At 37.9% G+C, this 22,649-nt stretch overlaps 1 long non-coding RNA gene across 3 annotated transcripts in view; it reads left to right on the top strand.

Moving 5' to 3' along the window:
• The window catches only part of LOC105485348 (uncharacterized), a 272,528-nt gene that overhangs the window by 245,095 nt on the left and 4,784 nt on the right, over window positions 1-22,649 (top strand). For 2 of the 3 annotated variants that reach the window (XR_011615103.1, XR_989527.2), the window contains one exon: window positions 11,621-11,682. The exons of the other annotated variant lie outside the window; for it this stretch is intronic. This is a non-coding gene — a long non-coding RNA (uncharacterized lncRNA). The remainder of the gene's footprint in view (window positions 1-11,620; window positions 11,683-22,649) is intronic. 3 annotated transcript variants of the gene reach the window in all.

The following is a 22,649-nucleotide window of genomic DNA, read 5'->3' as shown; positions in this document are numbered from 1 at the left end:
ACATATTTTATGCTTGACAGTAATAATATTGAATTAATATGTCTCTGCAAGCCTTAGAAAATCTGGTTCAAATTTAGCCCAATTTATCAAGGTTTGGCAGAGTTATAAGAATTAACAAATCATGCTGTGACTTAAAATTAGCATTATGAATATTTAGGAGCTGTTAAAACTATGGGCTAAATATATAAAATGTCACTGTCACCATATAAAAACATAGTTTTAAACGTTAAGAGAGGAAGGCTTATTAGAGTCCAATATGGTACCAAGTTTAGCATTTGATTTTACTTTTGAGATCAACGTTTATATAAATGTTTTCTTTTTAGTAATAAAATGTCACCCACATCTGCTGGAAAGATGTGAGCTCAGGATCTCTTTCCGTCCCCCTATCAGATCTTCCTTTACCTCCCTTTGCCATTTAGGGAATAAGTAGTGACACTTCATTCTAATAAGCAGAAGAAAGTCCTTCCAGAGACTCTGTCTACTCTGTCCTACTGTAGGTTCCATGGAGAACCTAAAGGTTCTATTCAGTTGTTTGAGCCACAAATGATTAAAAGTGAAAGTATAATTTTTGACAATTAAATCTATGGCATATATTGGTCTCCTGAAAGTCAATGTACCAACACTTTAATATCCAAAAATTATAAAACTTTATTTTCATTTTACTTCCTTCGTCTAGAATTAAAAAAAAAAAAAAAAAACCAACATGTGTAGGATGCTTTTCTTTTAAGCAAAATGAGGTCAAATAAATTGAATGGTGTGATAGATGAGAGGTTATGTCCATAAAGAGCTTGTTAAAAGGTAACTTATGATAGGTAATAGGGACTGACAACCTTGTGGAAAGCTGATAACTTAATTTTTAATGAAAAAATACTTTTAAGTGCAGTTTTATTCTCAGAAAGTATCTTTGTGTATTTATAAGGGCAAAAGTGAGGCTATTAAAATATTTGCAGACAAAAAAAAAAACACACACACACACACACACACACACACACACACACAAAAAAAACTGTTTTGTTTCATTCTGATTGGCCAGCGTTTCAAGCAAAGCCTTTTTTCCTTATCCAGTAGGAATTATCTAGATAATTTGAGTTTTCATTTCATATTGTAAACATTGTTTAAATAATGAAATGATGTTTTAAGCACAAAAGAAACACTCCTGATCCTGGCTAACACGGTGAAACCCCATCTCTACTAAAAAATTAGCCGGGCGAGGTGGCGGCGCCTGTAGTCCCAGCTACTCGGGAGGCTGAGGCAGGAGAATGGCGGGAACCCGGGAGGTGGAGCTTGCAGTGAGCCGGGATCGCGCCACTGCACTCCAACCTGGGCAACAAAGCCAGATTCCACCTCAAAAAGAAAGAAAGAAAGAAAGCAAACAGAAACACTCCTGATTATATTTCATACCTTGAAATTTGTAGGTGACATCCATTGAAAATGAATCTTTTACATTACTCTTTAGAAATACAACTGATGAGCAACTTTGCATCCAAAAAAGGTAAAAATTTAATAAGATCAAGTAAGGCAAAATAAGAGATAATGTAGTATTAGAAATGTAGTTTTGAATAAGATAGAATAAATTAATGCTAATTGTACTAAGAAAATCTGATCATTTTTCTGAAATTATCAAAACATGATAATGAATAAAACCCAGTTCTAATAAGTAGATAGCAACCTGTGTAAGTAAACAACAAAACAAACACCAAAACAACATCTTCATAATCCTTTCAAATAATAGCCAGAACGGTTCTGATACTTTTATTTATTTTTTTTTTGAGACGGAGTCTTGCTCTGTCATGCAGGCTGGAGTGCGGTGGCGGCACCTTGGCTCACTGCAAGCTCCGCCCCCCGGGTTCCCGCCATTCTCCTGCCTCAGCCTCTGGAGCAGCTGGGACCACAGGCGCCGCCACCACGCTGGGGTAATTTTTTGTATTTTTTAGTAGAGACGGGGGTTTCATCATGTTAGCCAGGATGGTCTCGATCTCCTGACCTCGTGATCCGCCCTCCTCGGCCTCCCAAAGTGCTGGAATTACAGGCCTGAGCCACCGCGCTCGGCCTCTGACACATTTTTTAAATGTGTAATGGGAGAGGCTGGGGCTTGGTTGATGTGGGGGAAGTAGCTTTTCTCTGATTGCCCTGGATTAAGGTGTGCCACATTAAGGAGAAGGGGGATGTGGGTTCTCTCTAATGGCCTTGGATTAAGGTGTGCCACGTTATGGGAGTGGAGAAAAAAAATCAAATCAAAGAGTTAATTTTGCGGAAAATGGCACCAGCGTTGCACTGTTGACTAAGTCTCTCTTGGTGAAATGTGTCCCTGACTTGAGGGCTCTGAATGCTCACAGGGAGGTCTAATGACAGTGTTCCTGTTATTGAGGCAGAGAGAATAGGCCAAAAAGGAGTGGGGGAGGGAACACGGATGCAATGTTTGTACTGAATGTGTCCTTGGTTGGAGCAGAAAACTGTGCGTTTCCCAGAGACGGGTGATTATTTATTTATGCACTGACATGTGTTGTATGCACATCTTGTCACACACCCTGGGACTGTCATGTGCTATAGTTTTTAGGGATATCAGAGGTTTAGATACCGTCCTCTTGGGAACTTGAGTCTAAAAGAGCTTTGCTTTTAATGGATCAATACTTGTGATTAATACCTTGATTTTATCCTTCTAAGATGAGTGTTGCCTGCATTTGCCAAAAATTAATTTATATGTTTCTTTAAGTTGTATATTATTTTGCATGATTTGGTTTGCAACTCAGTGTTAACTTAATTTTAAAGGTGCCTGCCATTATTGAGTGGGGAGGGGGGGCATGCCATAAACACTCAAATAATATATCACAACACACAAGAACAGGATTGAGTCAGAGCAGGTGCATAACAGAGCCCAGCATTGGAGAACTTGATGAGTAAGCTACATGTAAGCCAAGGTGAACAGTTTTTACATATCATACGTTTATATTATATTTACCAGAAATGGACCAGGAAACCTGCTAACAAATGATCTAAAAGGATATCTAAACGTTCCACATCAATGGCTTTACCCCATGATTTACCCAGATTATGTATTTTATACATAAAATAGAATATTATTCAGTCATAAAAAAGAAAGAACTCCTCTCAGATGTTACAATGTAAATGAGGCTTGAGGACATTATGCTATGTGAAATAAACCAGTCACAGAAAGATAAATGTGTGCGATTCCTCTATATGAGAATCTAAAGTAGTCAAACTCTTTAAAGCTGGAAGGAGAATTGCTTGCCACTTGCTAGGAGGAAGAGAGAAGTGGGAAGTTGCTGTTCAATGGGTCGAAAGACCCAGTCGTACAAAATGAAAAGATTCTAGAAAATTGCTATACAACATTGTGTTTCGGGTTTACAATTCTGCACTATTACTATTAATAGAAATTTATTAAGAAGGTAAATTTCATGCTGTGTTACTTTTACAACACACAAAAAGAAAATAAGGAAAATCCAGAATTTTTTAAAATTTGACAACAGAATTGTAATTTCTATGATTTCCCGTCTACATTAGCTTCTAAATAAACTTTGATCACTTTCAGGCTGTGCCTATTTCAACCCCAAAGTATCTTGTCAAGCATGGCAATATAGACAAGGAGATGGTTTTAGAACTGCAGAGGAAGGGGATAGACAACTGTTCCGTGTGATCCACATGCATTCCCACATTGGAAACAGTGCTAAAGTGATTGTTTTCCTAATGTTTATGTTGGACAGAATCAAAGAAGGTACATGGCAAAACGTATTTCCATCAAAAATACACAAGGGAGAGTTTCGAACTTGCATAAATGTATATAACAGTGCTTTAATTTTTTCTTTCATTACGTTTTTCTGTTATTTTAAATCTAGTTACCGAATTTCTTTGACTCAGTCTGAAAAACTATGCCATGAAAATTAGAAAACAATACCCTCAAAAGTGAAAAATTATCTTAAGAATATCTTCAGCTGGGTGTGGTGGTTCACACCTGTAATCCCAGCACTTTGGGAGGCTGAGGCGGGCGGATCATCTGAGGTCAGGAGTTCGAGACCAGCCTGGCCAACATGGTGAAACCCCATCTCTATTAAAAGTGCAAAAATTAGCTGGGTGTGGTGGCAGGCACCTGTAGTCCCAACTACTTGGGAGGCTGAGGCAGGAAAATTGCTGGAACCCAGGAGGCGGAGGTTGCAGTGAGCCGAGACCACGCCACTACACTCCAGCTTAGGTGACAGAGTGAGACTCTGTCTCAAAAAAGAGTATCTTCTAGTCTAATTCAATGTTGCTAGGCATGTTTTATTACCTTGAAATGCAGTGACTCCTGTTGTTTAGAAACACCATCAATTGTCTAAACTATTTATTTGTTTGTTTGTTTATTTATTTATTTATTTATTTTGAGACAGACTCTCACTCTGTCACCCAGGCTGGAGTGCAGTGGCGTCATCTCAGCTCACTGCAATCTCTGCCTCCCGGGTTCAAGCAATTCTCCTGCCTCAGTCTCCCGAATAGCTGGGACTACAAGCACCCACCAACACACCCAGCTAATTTTTGTATTTTTAGTAAAGACAGGATTTCACCGTGGTGGCCAGGCTGGTCTCAGACTCCTGACCTTCTGATTAACCCACCTCGGACTCCCAAAGTGCTGGATTGCAGGCGTGAGCCACCGTGCCCGGCCCTAAACTATTTCTTAATGACATTAACTCTATCTTTCATTTTATTTGCTATAACTGGTGTGCTCATTATCATATTTGAGGGCGCACTGTTGGGCTTCTTGGTGTAAAATGCAAAGGCAATGTTGTCAGTGGTTTGGTATTAGAAATGTAGTCCTAGAGAGTTCCTATAGTAACTGGTTGCCTGGCTTTGGGATAATATTAGCTGAGAGAGTTTCCTCCTACAACAAAAGACTGTATTGTTGAAGAAATGCTTGTTGCTCTAGTTTCTAATTCTACCCAGAACTCCCTGTACTGCGTAGTCTTTCCTGATAAATCCTACCTTTTAATCCTTTTATAATTGCTATTTCTTTCTTTTGAAAGGGTCTTTTCTCATGTTGAGAGGTCAGAATTATGCCAGTTAATTTAAGAAATGTGTAGCCCTTTACACAATATTTGCAAAGAGAACATCCCTTTAAAATGAAATTCTTGCCATTCTTTAAATTCTTTTCAAATATTTTATGCTACGTATTTACATTTTACTACATGGCTTCCTATGGAAAAGAAATATGGTTGCGTAGTTGTACAGCTTGCAAATTCAACATGAGATTTCTCTGTGGAAGTCTGTAGATGCACAGAAATTAAATACAGTAAAATTATGTAGGAAATGAATGATCTGTAAATTCATTTGAAATGCCCATAGGTACCCCCACCCCTTCCAAACTGGGGTACTTTTAGTGATATGCTGCATTGATTTTCTTGTATGTCACATTACATTGAGTTTGCATGTCTCATTATGTGATGTTATCACTTTATGGTGCTGTGGCTTACGTGGTGACACTGTGAGCATAATGTAATGTGATGTTCCATGGCTGTGAAATGCCATTAGACTGTGACACTCTAGAGAGTCCGTGAATTATACTATGTCACTACCACAGCTTCAGGAGGCTGAGAGAACCGCAGGAGGCACTCGCCTTGTAGCATTATCTGAATTTGTTTATCTACCTCATTTGAGTTGTGCAAAGATATTTGCTGTCGGAATTACCAATACTACTAAAACCAACACCATTTGAATTTGCTACTAGGAAACGCACCTGTCTCTAAAATGGGTTGCTGTTATACTTCTTCACTTCAGCAATCATGGAACAATAATGAAAGAAAGTATCCTGCCATCTGACCCAACATTTTCCTCGCATTATGCAAAGATGGAAAAGACTGGTCCTTCCTTGTTGTGGCAATTACACGGGAAGGTTTGCCCAGAATAGTACAGAAACAATCCAGTGGTTTGTGATTATCATTTATACTGGGGTTGGCTTTGCAGTCTCTTGCTTTATCGTGAATATCCTAATCCACACTACAAAGTAGTATAACCTTGGGTTTTCTTCCTTTCGATGCTACACTGCAATGATTTGTTGCCAACAGAACTTTCATGCCGTCAATGACACTGAGTTGGAAGAAGACATATAGCTTTCTGTGCTCATCTACAATCTTGGCATCTTAAATAAAAAGGGAATATTTCTTTAAAACTAATGTTTTTTGAGAGCCTTTTATAATGGAATCCAGTGTGAAAACTGCTATTTTCATCAAAGGAAATGGTGGCTGTGGTTTTATTTAGTGATTGGATAACTTAAAACCAGCAAGAACAACATTCGAAGAAATGAAATTTTGTTCCATTTGTAAGACATTATTTTTTAATAAACACAATACGATTTGACTAGCACAATAAGCATATGTGTTATTATTGTATTCTATAGACATAGAAAACTCACACTCACCAGATTAACCTATTCACCTATTGTTATTTTCAGTCCTGATTTTGAACCAGATACTGATTGCTGCTGTGACTTCACCCTGTTCAAAGTTATTTGGGAGGCTTTTCTACCTAATTATCCATTTGCATGTTTATTTTAAATACAAAAGGAACCAAGTGTTCATGGTGACATCAATAATATCAGCCTGGTGCATTTGTATAAAACAAGCTAATTAGTGTAAATGTTGCCCAGATTGTATTATCATCTAACTCTAATAAGGATTCAGAGTCCCTAAAAGCCATGTATGGTTTTCAGACCAGGAAAATCACAACCCTTATCTGAAAATCATCTTTTAACTTAAATGTGAGGAAGGGAACTATGTGGAAGACATGCACAGGCGCAGAGAGAAGATATGTCCCTCTGTGAGGCTTGCTGTCCTCTTCAGACAAGATCATCTTTCATTTTGCTCACAATTTTCTCTTCCACATTTTGCCTATATTTATTATGTGCATAAATGTAATGCTGCTTCGTGTATGGTTTTTTTCCCTACTGATTACCAGGTTAAGTGACTTTCTTTTACATTTATATATAATTCCATAGTGATATGTTTTCTGAGTCAATTAAAATGTCCTCTCCAGGCTGCTGATAAAAAAGTAAGGTGGAATACAATCATGCATTCCTTTAAAACTTGACCTTGACTTCAGCATTATTCAATTGCAAGAGTTTTTCCCTAGGCCTATTTAATTTGATCTTATGTTTTGTCAATGAATAACTGCATTCTGATTTTTCATGTTGACTTTCATGTACCTATAATATTTACTATAACCTTTATAATTTTGAAATATTCATATACTCCATCCAGATTACTGACATGATAATATGTTGTAGGAGTACTGTCAATTAAGAGTTCCTGCGTAGTAAATTGGTTTAATTGGTTCTCATTTATCTCCAGAGGATATGAAATTCATGCGTTAAAACAAAGATTTTGAAGATCCACTTGTAAATTTTTAGTAAAATAAGTATGAAATATTTTCACAGCTCTGAATACTCTTATTTTCTTATGTATCACTGTGTGTCTGTGTGTGTCTGTGTGTGTACTCACACAATACAATTGTAAGATAGGTCTATCATGCCTAACTGGTTTGGATCCATGACTCATAGAACCTGTTTATGTCCTAGTTTGATTGAATGATCCTTTATACCGTAAATATCCAAGATTTTACTCATACTTTAGGGATGCTATATAATCAGCCAGTCCTCTTGCATTAGTTTTCTATTGCTGCACACCAAATTACCACAACCTTAGTGGCTTCAAAACAATGCACTTTTATTGTTTCACAGTTTCCATGGGTCAGTGCTCTGAACATGGATTATCTTAGTTCTCTGCTCAGGGTCTCCCCAAATGAAGATCAGGATATTTGTTATCTGGGATATAGTTTTAACTGGAGGCTTAAGTGGAAGAATGCACTTCCATGATTGTTCAGCATTGGCAGAATATATTTGTTTGTGGCGCTGTGACTGAGAGTCCCAGTCACACAGGCTTACAGACCAAAGGCCACCCTCAAAACCTAGAGGCTGCCTGTAGTTCCTTGCTCTGGGGCTGTTTGCTTCTTTAAAGTCAACAAGAGTTGTTTTTCAGAGTGCTAAGAGAGTCTTACATAATTTGACATAATCACAGAGTTGCGTATGTCCTTTGCCATATTCTATTGGTTAGAGACAAGTCAGTTTCTGCTCCCACTCAAGTAGACTGGATTATACAAAGTGCAACTCACTGGGATTTATCTTAGAGTCTGCACATGACATATCCCTCCCCCATTACATTAGTGAATTCCATTAGTTTAAAATATAGCAAGTACCTATTTTATGAGCATGTTCTCTTTCATATGGAAGACAAGCTAGTCTTAGCTCAGTGTCTTAGTCCATTTTCATGCTGCTGATAAAGACATACCTGAGACGGAAGAAAAATAGGTTTAATGGGCTCATAGTTCAATGTGGTTGGAGAGCCCTAACCGTCATGGCAGGAGGGGAAAGGAACTTCTTACATGGCGGTGGCAAGAGAGAATGAGGAAGAAGCAAAAGCAGAAGCCTCTTATAAAACCAACAGATCTCATGAGATTTGTTCACTACCACAAGAACAGAATGGGGGAAACTGCCCCCATGATTCAATTATCTTTCACTGGGTCTCTCCCACAACATGTGGGAATTATGAGAGTACAATTCAAGGTGAGATTGGGTGGGGACACAGAGCCAAACCCTATCACTTAGTGTCCCATTTTCCAAAAGGAACCATGTCAGCTGGAAATTTTGAGGCTTGAGAATAATGTATTTTGTGTCTATTCTTTCATACTGAGATCTTCCACTAGAACAATATCAGTATTCTTTAGAGTTTTTCCATTTTAATTGCATAGGATTTTAGTAGCCTGTATTATCCCATACAAAATAGTGATAATGATAACAATAATAATACTGTTTGGTATTATTTGCTTTGAATGGTCCTTCTGAATATTGTCATTTACTCATTATAGCATTGCCGAAATGAAGCTTTGAAACGTCCATTTTCTCGAATGAGAAAACTGGTACTAAGAGTTTAGTGCATCCAAAGTAGAAAGCTGATAATCAGCAAAATGAATTTTTTTTAAGTGAGATCTGGCTAATCAAAGCACTTATACTCCTTCAAGGTGTTGTGATGTGATGTGATATAAACGTTCATAAGAAAAACTTAGCTCTCTTTTTTATTTAAAGAAACATTTCCAAAGATATATTAAATATAGTTTTTTGTTTGTTTGTTTTCTTTCTGGATTTGGGAAGGTGATGAATATGTGCAGTTCTGTAATTCTGGAACTGTTCACAGAAGAGTTGTTCAACCTTGAGTTTTTGACACTTTTTGCTGGATCATAGGATCATGCTTGGTTTAATGGGGCTCTTCTGTGCATTGTAAGATGTTTAACAGCATCTCTGACCTCCACCCAGTTGTGACAACCAAAAATAGCTTCAGACATTGCCAAAGTGTCTCAAGGGATAGGGGTGGAGGAGTGTCAAAATCACTCTCGTGAGAACCCCTGGTCTGCAGGAAGGTCTAGTCTCTTTAAAGCTGACATTGGTTCTTAGCCCTTTTCCCAGTGAGTACCCTTAAAATTATATTTCTCCAAATGTAACATGCTATCTGTCATTTTCCTTTCATTTACACCATTCCAATACCAATATTTTTTTGGCATTACCTATGCTAACTTGTCATTTAGTGAATTCATATTTTACTTGTCAGGTATTCAAATGGTAGTTTGAACATGCAGGGACTTTAAGATCTCAAAAAGCAACCGTGTGAGAGCAAAGTCTTGTGCCTTCAAAAAGGACCTCCCAGGACAGACTGGGAATGCCCCTTAATCTTGTGAAACTCATCCAAGAACTGATTTGTAACTTTTCCAAGGTAGATGTAGCAACGACAGCTATGAAAGTCCTATATCCGACTTGGACTACAAAACTCAGACTCCTGGCCTGCTACAACATGATTATCAGATGAATGTACGGACTCTTCTTATGCTGGTTCTGCAAGAGACACTTCATTTCAACACATATCTCCCTTTTTATTTATTTATTTATTTTGCTTAATAACACTTCTCTCGCTGTGGAACTACATTTTCTCTAGGACTAATGGAGGAAATCTGTACTATTTATACTAAAGTTGATCTCTCTAAGAATAAGAACATAAATAAGTACCTTCCTCATGAGCTTAGGCCTTAATAATTTGATACCATAGCTAACCTAGAAAATAAACCTAATGTTTATGGGTAGATGTCTTTCTGCAATTTAAGTTTTTAAAATCAAATTTAAATGAGAGAGTTAGGAAGATGAGAAAAACAAGAGTTTAAAGGAGTACAGTGCGATTCACAAACTTGATACTTCCTCAGTGATTTCTTCTTAAAGCAAGACAATGGAGATGTCACAAGTAGAAGAATGATAAATACGATTTTGCCAGGAGTTTTTCTCATTTAGAAATATGAGCATTTACTTTTATTCTCTGTTTATTTGTTCAGGGTATTTCCTCAATCAAAATAGCTCCTTTATTCCCTAATTCTATAATCATTTTTGTATTTTTGCTTTTGTTTTTAATTCATGTAAGTGTTTTTTGATTTCCTTTCTTTGGTATGCTTATTTACTTCTTTGATATGTTAGTTAAGCAAACTATCTCTTTAGAAAAATAAAGTTAGATCCTTAACCTTATTAACCTTCCAGGAGAAATAAAACTCTATGTTAACCTTTGTTTGTTTGTTTGTTTTTGAGACAGAGTCTGGCTCTGTCACCCAGGCTAGAGTGCAGGGGCAGGATCTCGGCTCACTGCAACCTCTGCCTTCCGGTTTCAAGTGATTCTCCTGCCTCCCAAGTAGCTGGGGTTACAGGTGCATACTACCACGCCCAGCTAATTTTTGTATTTTTCGTAAAGCTGGGGTTTCGCCATGTTGGCCAGGCTGGTCTTGAACTCCTGACCTCAAGTGATCCACCTTCCTAGACCTCCCAAAGTGCTGGGATTACAGATGTGAGCCATTGCTCCTGGCCGATATTAATTCTGAAAATACTAGATATAAACTTGCTTTTGTATTACCATTAAAAAGATAAACATTGCTAAGAAATAATAATGTTAATCAGAACAGATTGTGAATATTTACTTTTAAGAGAAAGCAAATAAAAGGAGTGTGATTTAGTGACAGCAAAGGATCTGTGGTTTAGGTGAGTGGGTAGATTAGAGACTTATAAGTCACTCCCACCTGTGAACCTGGGATGAAGCTTCTCATTTCTTCTGGGAAGGGTTTCAGTTTATCAACTTTATTTTGATAGATTGATAAAACTAACTTTAGAAATCAGATTATAGTCTGGTAAAGTTTTAATATTATTTGCCCACATATTCCTAATCCAGAGGGGTCTTCTGCCAGTTAACCAATATTCATTGCTTTTCCTCGTGTGAGTGTAGGTTTTGTGTACACGTGCATAGACAGTAGTACAGTTAACTGTTTGCTGTGTAGGTTTTCCTTTTTTCATTATTTATGCGTGGCAATTGGAATCAAAACATTAATTCTAATGAAAGTTATTTTACTTCCAGACACGTGGAAACCTTGTATTTGCAAGGTTATATTCTGTTGCTTTGTAGCGCTTACACTTAGCATTAAGAAATCTTAGATTTAAGACAGCATAGATCATTTCTTTGCAAGATATCAATCTGTCTGTCTCTTACCTTATCCCCCTCTCCAGCATACCTATGGCCTGCAGCAACAGGATTAGAGACTGAGCTTCATGATATCTCTGCCAAGCAGGTTGGTCTCAAACATGCTATGGTAAAAACAATGCCCTCCCCTTTCAGCAGCGTAAGGCAACAGAGGTTTTATTCTTGCGCTTGCTGTGTGTCTAGCAAGAGTCATTGGGATTTCTCTTCCTCCTCATTGCCACCCTGGGTCCTGTGCTGGTGGAACAGCCACTACCAGGAATATTGTCCCTGTGGCAGGGGAGGAAAGAGAGAGTAATAAATTGCGCGCTGTCTCTTTAGCTTTCTTATCATAAGTGACACTTACTTTACAGTGAGCAAAGAAATAAACTTACCATTCATTATTCCTAAGGCCCAGAGAGCACAATTATATCATGCATGTTGGACAGTTAGAAATATCTGTGATCGACACCAATGCAACATAGACTATCACTATCCACCCTTCAGGTTGCAAAATGGTCAGTTCACTAGACTTCTTACATGCAGAACACACTAACCTCTTTTCCAGCGGGAAAGCCTAAATGTCTTAAACACCCACTGAATCCAGTTCAGTGTCCTAGAGCTTTTGATTATGCCCAAGTTCACAGGAGCATCCCCTGGGACCTGAGACTTGTGAACTAAAAAGAAATCTGCTGTCCTGTCCTCTCCTCTCCTTCAAACCCCAGATACACAATAGTGGAATAGGTACAAGATGATCTTATCCTGAGAGGAGAAATACTGGGCAAACAGCAGACATTAGCCAGAGCAATCTGGAATGTCAGTGAGTTGGAGCTGCCTGGTGGTTCTACTACTCCAAGGGTGGGGAATGTTCGCTGATTAAGCTCTGTTTGGTCTTTGAAGGTGCTTCCACATCCACTGTTTTTAATGCTCTTCCTCTTCCACCCTTCTGCTTGGCCACATCTGAACTTGGAGGATATGGCCTTCTCGGGGGCTGAGCAACCTTCTCATCCTGCCTCCTGCTTGTCACCTACTGAGGGATCAGGGTCATTTTATGTCTCAAATAGTCTCTTTTAGTCCCGGAAAATTGTAGTTTAGATAGTAAAACACTTTAAAAACTAAGTCTGCTTATTGATTTCATTTCAAGATAGCCCCATATGACAATGGGCAGATCCATATTTCAATTATACCTATGGACTTTCCTACCCCTATGCCTCTCTCTCTGTCTCTCTCTCTCTCTCGTGTGTGTGTGTGTATGTGTGTGTGTTTCTACTTAATTGTGGGCAGCTAAGCTGATCAGGCCTTGGAGAGAGAGCCACACACTTAGCCTTTCTTCTGTGGGACATTTTGTCCAATTAAAATGAGTTAGTGGGTGCTTCTCTTTTAGTTTCACCTTTACTCAGAGTCTGGTTGTGGATTTATTCTCTGCAGCTTGTGCACCTACTCTGAATATCACTTCAATGGTTGCAAACTGGCAATGAATGGATGCATTAGTCAGGGTTCTTTGTTGCCAGGAGCCAAAACTGAATCTGGCTGATTAAGCAGAAATGGTGTCTATTAAAAGAATATTGGGTAACTCACACAAATTTTTTGGCATGGAAAAACCAAGCTTCAGGCTATGTTTCCAGGAATGATGCCAACACCTTTCCTGCAGAGTTCACCTGATGAAGCATTACTGACGCTGCCACCACCCCATGGAGCAATGTCAGTAGACACCATGACCGCCACTGCTCGCTTGAAGCTAGGTCTGTCCCAGGGAACTGTCATCACTGCTGGCCTCATGATTGCATGCCCTCACCACTACTGCCCTTGAGAACAAAATAAATTCTTGATGAGTCTACTTCCTAAATTTTTCACTGTTAAATTGAAGTTCTTGAGATGTTTTCTGGGTTTTTCCTTGAGGGGGTCAACTCATAAGTCTAAAAATTAACCAAACATAGCTAAGATGTTCAAAATGTTCTTGGCAGAGAAAATACACGATGTTCACAATCTCATATCCTTTCCAACATTCACGCTGGAGGTTTAGTGGATCTTTATCAACACCAAAAACCAAAACGAAAACAAATTCTGCACATAGGTTCTGGAATGTCACAAGAATTCTATGTGTTAACTAGATTCTGTGCCTGAAAGTTTAAATTTAGATTCATTTCTAATGGGCATGGATACCTGAATGTGGTAGCTCATGGCTAATAGTGACATTCATATATGGAAAACAATTTTCTACATCCACATTCTCATTTTATCTTTACTTAAACTCTCAGATATTGTTGTTAGTTTTACTCAACAGAACAGAAAATACATATAGAGAGGTTTTATAATGTTCTCAGTTTCTTTCTTCTACATAACAGAACTGGGAATTGAGTCCAAACTTTTAATATTAAAATGTGTCTTCAACGTACTAACTTGCAACTATGCATTAATATTAGGAAAAGGGTAGGTGTGGAGGGAATGAGATACAGAAAGAGCTTTACGTTGGTAGGTGGGAGGGTTAAAATGAGACAGTAGGGTGTGAAGTGTGGATGCTCTGTGATGATGCAATGTTGAGAAACTCAAATTACCTGTATGATAATGTAGGGAAAACAAAATGGGTATGGAAAGGGAGATAAAATAAATTAACATCGTGTATTTCATCATTAGTTGGAAACTTCTAACCGCTGTTTTCTGAAATCTCAAGTTACCTAGAAAATTTATGCCAACACCAATATCATATCCAATCAGCTTTCTAAAAGATACTTTGGCTGTTTTCCTCAAATTCAGTTTTTCTCCCTGACAATGTTAATCAGTTGTCTAAATATTAGCATTGTCAATAGTAGCATTGGTCGGTAGTATTAAGAGTAATTCAAGTGCAGTACACAATTGAAAACATCATTTTAAAGCTTATGTTTGACCCGGTGCAGTGGCTCACGCCTCTGACCCCAGCATTTTGGAAGGCCAAGGTCAGAGGATCACTTGAGTCCCGGAGTTCAAGACCAGCCTAGGGAACATAGCGAGACCTCATCTCTATAAAGAATGAAAAAAGCTAGCTGGGCATGGTGGAACACACACTTGAGCCCAGGAGGTCGAGGCTATAAGGAACTATGATGGTGCCACCATACTCCAGCCTGGGTGACACAGCAAGACACTGTGTCTAAATAAATAACTACATATCTACATAAATACATAAAATAAAATGAAGCTTATTTTACTTTGTTGTCCCCACCTTTTTCCCTATAGCATTCTTGTTCTTGTTTTGTAGTTTTATTCAGCAACTATTGCTATATTGTGATATTCTCCAAATGAGTCTTTGGTTTTTATAAAAGGCTTATCATGGCTGGTGTGGTGGCTCACACCTATAATCCCAGCACTTTGGGAGTCCAAGCGGGCGGATCACGAGGTCAAGAGTTCAAGACCAGTCTGGCCAACATGATGAAACCCTGTCTCAACTAAAAATACAAAAATTAGCTGGGCATGGTGGTGGGCACCTGTAATCCCAACTATTCCGGAGGCTGAAGCAGGAGAATCCTTTGAACTCAGGAGGTGGAGGTTGCAGTAAGCTGAGATTGCGCCGTTGCACTCCAGGCTGGGTGACAGGGCAAGACTTCATCTCAAAAAAAAAAAAAAAAAAAAAAAAAGTCTTATCATGTTTCTTGAAAAATGAAGTGAAAAAAGATGAAGATGAAAATAGTTGTTTCAGTGTTAATTCATCTCTCAGATGGTTAACAGTGCACTGAGCCGAAGTTCAACCACTGGAATTTGTTGTTGAAGAAAACTGAGAACATTTGCAGTTAGTTGGCACCTCCAACCATTGTCATGTTTTTTTCTGACATTGAATGATCCATTTATTCTGACCTATTTCAGGTCCTATAGCATATATTGAAATTTCTTCTGCTTTTCATCACCACAAGGGCATGAGAGCAGCCGTACAATACCACTATCAGGCTCTGCTTCCAGTAGGGCTTATGGATTAGCTCATAAGAGACCCTGTAGCCTTGAAAAACATTCCCATTACCAAACAGTTTTTCAGTCGAGCAAGATTGTAATGGTTAGTTAGGCTTTCAATAAAGCAGGAGCCTCCTTGACTTCAGGAAATTAATTAAGTTTCTGCTATTTTTCAAAGCCACCCTCTTTTTACACAAAGATGTTACTGCGTATCATGGTATGGTAGTTCCAATTTATGTGTCATATTGTATTCCTCACATCGGATCCATTTAGACATGGGGATCAGATGTATCAAATTATTACTTAAATGCCAAATTGAATTTGGTCCTACAGAGAGTTCTTATCTGAAGAAGCTTATTATTTTTATTATGTTGACCTTTTCACTAGATGCCTGGGATCTTTATTTTTGTTTATTCCTTAACTATAATTACAGACTCAGGATGTCCTGAGACTTTCAGGAAATGTTTGAAGCTCATAATTAGATTTGTGTGTGTGTGCATGTGTATGTATAAATTCCATGATGAAATTTTATATTACTGTATGGTTTATATGGCTTTGGTTTTCTTAAACTTCTTAAATTCCCTCTTCTTCTTATGGAGCCTCCTATGAGAGCTTTTCCCCAGTATCTCACTTCATTTGGCTCTCTTATTTACCATGAGGACACATTGTCTTTTTTATGCAGATGATATACTGATTTATCTCTTTCAGGGAAGCTTTTCTGCAGCAATTTCAAAGCTGTCAGGCTGGCAGACTAAGATTAAAGACTAAAGGACTTAGCATTTCCACAACAAAGTGTATACAAACAGCCAACAAGAGATCTTCCCTTGATTTAACAATCTTTTGGTGTGACATTTTTCTTGTGACAACAACCTCTGCTGTAGAGTGCTAAACCAAGGTCAAGGAGGAATGGACTCTTAAGGCAGTCTCGCAGGGTATTATTCACTAGTTACTTAAATGTTTCATTTAACTTCTAAGGAACATTGATCAACCATGACCATTGTTCTTCATGACTGATTTATAAGCACAGGAAGAACATGAGTGTATCACATTACTAGATTAAAAGCCAAGGAATAAGTAGGAAAAGTGTTCAGAGAGAAAAGGAAAACCGGAACATTCTGTGGCCAAAAGTATCTCCTTTACCATTTTCTAAATGGAGGTGTTAGTAAAGCCTTGACTTCCCACTTTCTTTTTTCTTCTCTTTCTACACCTTCCCTCCAGGTCATCAAATTCATTCTCATTGCTTTCAATGCCATCGATATTTTCTGACACCTAAAGTTACATTTTTAGTCCTGGTATATGTTCTAAGGTGCATATGTTATATAAAAAGTGTTGATGCTGCAAAAGGAATAGCACTTGAATATAAAATTTTCTTTTTAATTCTCAGCAAGGCAAGTTATTTCTATAGAAGGGTGCGCCCTTACAGGTGGAGCAATGGGGAGCGCACACTTAGACAAGGGAGGGGAAGGGGTTCTTATCCCTGACACATGTGGGCCCTGATGCTGTGTCCTTCCCCTGTTGGCTAGGGTTAGACAGCACAGGCTAACCTAATTCTGATCAGCTAATTTAAAGAGAATGGCGGGGTGAGTGCTGTGGTGGGAGTCGGGGCAGAGCTGCTGGCGGGTAGTTGGGATGAGTCACAGTGCAGCAGGTGATCCAAAATGAGCTAAGGTGGAGCAGGTGATCGGAATGAATCAGGGTGGAGTAGGTAATTGGAATGAGTCAGGGTGGAGGAGGTAATCAAAAAAGGTTGCTTTAGGAGGAAGTTAAGTTTAAAAGTAGAAGGCAGAGAATTGAACATACTGACATATTAATTCTTTGAAAAGAAATTTAGAAGTCATATCTAACACATAGTTATACAATGGCTTATTTGAATAGTACATAGAAATGCCACGGTTATTTCTCAAGTGACATGTCATAAACTGAACTTGCAATTAGTCTAGTGTTTCCATCTAGTAAAGGGCACATTATCCAACTAAGTGTGCCAGCAAGACTTCAGGGAATTGTCCTTGACACATTTCTCATCTAATTCACTAGCAACTTGGGTTAGTTCTACCTGCAAAATATTTCCCAAATCTTCTGTTTCTATTTGTAATGCTCACCCTTTATCTTGAGCTTCCATTATGTCCTGTCTGGTTTATTGGTTTCCCAATTCATTCTTGCCCGACTTCAATCCACTTGCTCCATAATAACCAGATATATTTTGAAAAGCAAAAGCACCCATTACTTCACCACCCAGAACCCTGTAGTCACCTTTGATTACTTCTAGAATGCAAGCTGGAACTCTTTAAGATTCAGCAAAATACAGTATTTAAGTATGAGAAAACAAAGATTGGCAGCATAGAATTCTGGCTGTTTCCAGGTATTATCTGTGTGAACTTCAGCACAACCCTTAGTCTGCTCATCTTTAAAATGGGAATGTTCATAGTGAAACTTTATTTCTCAGAGAGTGCTTGAGAAGATAAAACTAGTTAATTACAGAAGCAATTAGAGTGCTGTTTCAACTGTAATAAGCACCAAAGGTCAATGACTTCACCTTCCAAGTGCTGCATAATTCAATCTCTGCCTTTTTTTCAGTATTGTCTCCTCTAACTCTCCTATTCATTGAGTTCCAGCCACAATACCTTTTGTTTAGTTCTTTACTTATTTATTCAACTATGCTCATGAGCCAGTTTCGTCCCCATTTTCCTGCCACGAAGTCTCAGTTTAAATAGCATCTTAAACATAGTATCCTAGAACCTAAATTCTTTTACTCTTTGTTATTCTTTGCTCTAGCCTATTTTCCTTTATGACACATACGAAAATTTAGATTTATGTGTTTAATATCTATTCCCAGCATCAAATTAAAAGTTCTATGTGGGTAGGGATCGTGACTCTTCTGTCCACCATTGGATACTCAGTGTCAGAAAAATGATCTGGCCTGCAGTGATGCTTGGTAAATACTGGTTGAATTATTGAATGAGTAAATTTATTATTTAAATTTTATTTCTTATGGTAATAAATAAATGTGAACAAACTTTATGGTAATATACCCTATGATAATATGTTATATGGTAAGAAAGAAGTGTTTTTAATGTTTTCGTTCTCTTCGAAGCGATATATTATGCGTTACCCTTTTTCTCTTTCTCCCTTCTTCTAATTTCCCCTTGAAGAAAACATTACCTATTTACTCACATCCACTTCTTTGTCCATTTTTCTTCATTCATTTTGTGTATGGGTTGTTGCTGTACAGTTTTGCCTCATCTATGTATCACTCTTAAAGGAAAACAAAAACAAATCTGCCATCGCTCTCATGTTATCATGTAAGATAAAAAGAAATGAATAATTCCATAACTATTCTTGATGTTACAAAAATGTAGAAATATAAAATAGAAAATTGATGAGTGAACTCTTCAGAAATAGACATATTCCTTCAGTCTGTAACTGTAATCATCCCACATAGGCAGAGAAAACAGCAAAGCAGGAAAGATTATGTATGGGCAACGATGAGGAAGCTGTGGTTTCACAATCACTTTTATTTCTATCATTTTAGGACACATAAAAGTCAAAAATCCATCTTTTGCAGCAGCTGAAAAGTATAACCAAGTATGTACCTGTTGAAGGAAGATCTGAATAGAGATAAAACTCTATTGTTTGGAAACAGGTCTTCTCTGTTGAAGACTATACAATAGAATGATTTCAATTGTATTTTGTTCTGTTTTGCTTTCATGTACTTAACTGATATTCCATTGGCTCTTTTCCTTTTCCCGTATTCAATTTTATAGTCTTTCTAATAGGAGAAATAGTGTGTATATAGAGGCAGTATATTATAATAGTTAAGAGCACTGTTCTCACAAAAGTTTACTTTTATAAGCAACATAATTCTGAACACTATCTAAAAATCAATCACTCAGGAAATTATTCTGTCAATCAATTTATCCATCTATCATTGATCCGTCATTCATTAATTTTTATCAATTTATTTTACACATTCACTAATATAGTATGCAGAAACCATAGTATTTTGAATGATGAATAAATATAAAATAATCATCACTTTAAAAATAAAATAGTTTATTTACTTTAAATAAGATAAAACTTTTTTGTTTTCTGGTAAATATTACATCTTATTAGTAATAATATTTTGGTGGGAACAATATAATTAAGTAAAGTGAATTTTTGTTTCAATGATTTGTGATACAAAATTGGGAAAGTTTATACCTCATTTCAGTTTATTAATACATTTTGTTTCAATGTTTATCACAGTTTTCAAAGAAGTGACTATATAAATACTTTTTAAAGTTCTCTGAAGGCTTCATTTGCTAAATATCGGGCTTGTTTTTCAAACTTAATTACCAACAAGTCTTTTTCCTAGATTTGACTAGTATCAATTTGTTGTATTTGGTATCTGTGATCTGTTCCGTCAATCTAATTGGAAAGTCTTTTTCTTGCTTTTTCTTTTGTCTTCATTGTTTCTTTCTTTTTCTTTCTCATTCATTTTGTTTTGTTTTTAGCAAATATATTCAATATCCTCTCAATTCCCATTCTCTCTTCAGCATCTACCTGTTGTCTAGACTTTGTCTCCAAATTCTCTTTCTGATTTCTTTCTTTCTTGTTTGAAATTTTTTGACAGAGACAGGGTCTCGCTCTGTCACCCAGGTTGAAGTGTGCAGTGGTGCCATCTCAGCCCCTGCAACCTCTGTCCCCTGGGCTCAGCTGATCCTCCTACCTCACCCTCCCAAGTAGCTGGGACCACAGGTGCACCACACTGGGCTATTTTTTGTATTTTTAGTAGAGAGAGGGTCTTGCCATGTTTCCCAGACTGGTCTTGAGCTCCTGACCTTGAGTATGCTGCTCACCTCTGCCTCCCAAAGTGCCGGGATTACAGGTGTGAGCCACTATGCCCAGCCTCTGATTTCTCTTGAAACCACTTCACTCAGGCGTGCATATTAGTCATTCCACTAATCTTCTTATCAGCCAACCAATGACCTAAGGTTGCTAAGTCCATGGCCTTTCCGACCTGTCATCCAATCTGATCGATCATCGGCAACGTACAAGGTTAATCACAAAATTGCCCCGAAATGCTTTCTTCACTTGGTTTTCAGGACAGCTCACTGTCCTTATATTTCTATCTTCCCATCCTGACCACTGTTCTCAGTCTCTTCTGCTGGTTTTCATCCTAGCTCTGACCTCTTACTATTTTAGTTCTCTGAAGCTAGTCCTCGAACTTATTTTTATGATTAATAGCTGCTCACATGTGTATACCAACAGCCACCAGCGATGTGCTGCAGCCACCTTGTACCAGCTCCACCGGTGTTCTCTCTTCTCACTTGTGTTCAGTGAAGTCACACTAGTAACTGGCAATGGGCCGTGTGGGAGTTTTCACACCCCGGAAATTGGTCAGCAACTCTCAAATGTGTGAGTTTGTGTTTGCAAGTGCCTGTAGTCTAGATCTCTCCTTGAATTTTACACTCTCATGTGTACCTGATACATCCATTTATATATCTGATAGTTTTCTCAGGAGTATCTTCCCCAAAACTGTGCTCCTAATATCCTCCCACACCAAAGTTCCTATTCCTTATCTGCAGCTTTCTAGGTATTCCAGCCAAGAAACTCAAAGTCATCTTCGATATTTCTCTTTATCTCACACTCCAAATCAGCCGTTGGGGAAGACTTTGGTTCGATTCAAAGTACTTTCAGAATCTGTCTCCTTCGTGATGGCCACACTGCTATCCCCATCACTCTCACCTGGGATATTCCAAGGAGCCGCTCACCTGATCTCCCCATTTCTGCTGTTGCACCCAACTGGTCCATTCTCTACACAATTGCCAGAGTGGTCCTATTGAAACCTTAGTTTTATGACATGTTAGTTCTCAGTACCTTCCAGGACTGATGACTCTAAATGCTCTTCTTACATGACCTGGCATCCTGCGCTCTCTCTGACTTCGTCCCCTTCGTTCCTGCTGCTTCGTGCCTATGCTCTTCTGTTGTTTCTCCATCACACCAGGCATATTTCAAACAACTCTGGGACTTTCTATTTGTTTTCCCTTTGCCTGGGATATTCTAAAAATTACTGGCATACTTATTCCCACACATCTTTAAGTATTTCATGAAAATCACTTAATCAATGAAGTCTTTCCTGGCTACACTAAAATTTCAGTCCCAGCCTAGATGTTTATATATAGTTTTTTCTGGTCCATACTTTTCTCTTTAGTACTTATCAATACTTTATATTATATATAATTTACTTATTTATATTTTGATTATCTCTCTTCTTCACTGGAATATGATATTCCATATAATAAATATTTTGATCCATTTTCTTTTTTTCTTCATCATTAACTCCTTCTCCTTCCTCTTGCCCCTCTTCCTTTTCATTTTCTTCTCTGCTATATTCCAGTGCTTGAAAAACTGTAGGCAGTCCACATTTATTTTCTACATGAAATCAATGTAGATTGAATGAATACACGAATGAAAAATCTATAAATAAAAACTTATTTAAATCTTTGTTTAGAAGACTTTTATTTTATATGTTTTCTTTTCTAACTCTTCTTACTATCATCCCTAATAGAATATTTTTGAACAAGAAGAAATTCTAAGTATAGAGCATTAATAATTATGAAGTTTTTTATGATTTTTACTATGTTTTGGGGGGAACCATCAGGCACAGCCCAAGGGTAAATCTGGCCCTTTTGCTAATTAACGCACCGACAGAGGAGATTGCCTTTCCCACTCCACCTCTTCAGAATTTCTTATGTAGTCTTCTACTTGCAGCATTTCCATTTTCCATTCCTCTAGCCAGATAGATTGAGTTTTATTTGCCCTGGTTGCTACAGCTTCATAACTGGAACCGCCTTCGGGTCATAACCAAGAAAGCAAAAAAGAGAGAGGGGAGGGGAAGAAGACTTCTCTTATATTCTTTTGCCCACAGTGGCCCCTATTCCTGGGCCTTTGTCTGGAAAGACAAGGTTCCTCTTGGAGTGTTGCTGTCCATGCAATCTAGCTGAGGACTCATTTTCCAACGAGACTGGGTGCATTCAGGGTGGTATGGACATAGACAGGACTCATCTTCAAAACAATGTCAGGACACAAAGCAGAAAAGGAAAAAAAAAATCAGTTACAAAATTCTGGGATGTCACTCTATGAGGTTGCTTATTCAAGTTTTGACTCCACTCTCCAGTTGATTTG

Source organism: Macaca nemestrina, chromosome 16 (genome assembly GCF_043159975.1).
Source record: "Macaca nemestrina isolate mMacNem1 chromosome 16, mMacNem.hap1, whole genome shotgun sequence".
In the NCBI taxonomy this organism is placed as follows: domain Eukaryota; kingdom Metazoa; phylum Chordata; class Mammalia; order Primates; family Cercopithecidae; genus Macaca; species Macaca nemestrina.
The sequence above is the reverse complement of the archived record's forward strand: the minus strand, read 5'-3'. Positions and strand labels throughout refer to the sequence as shown.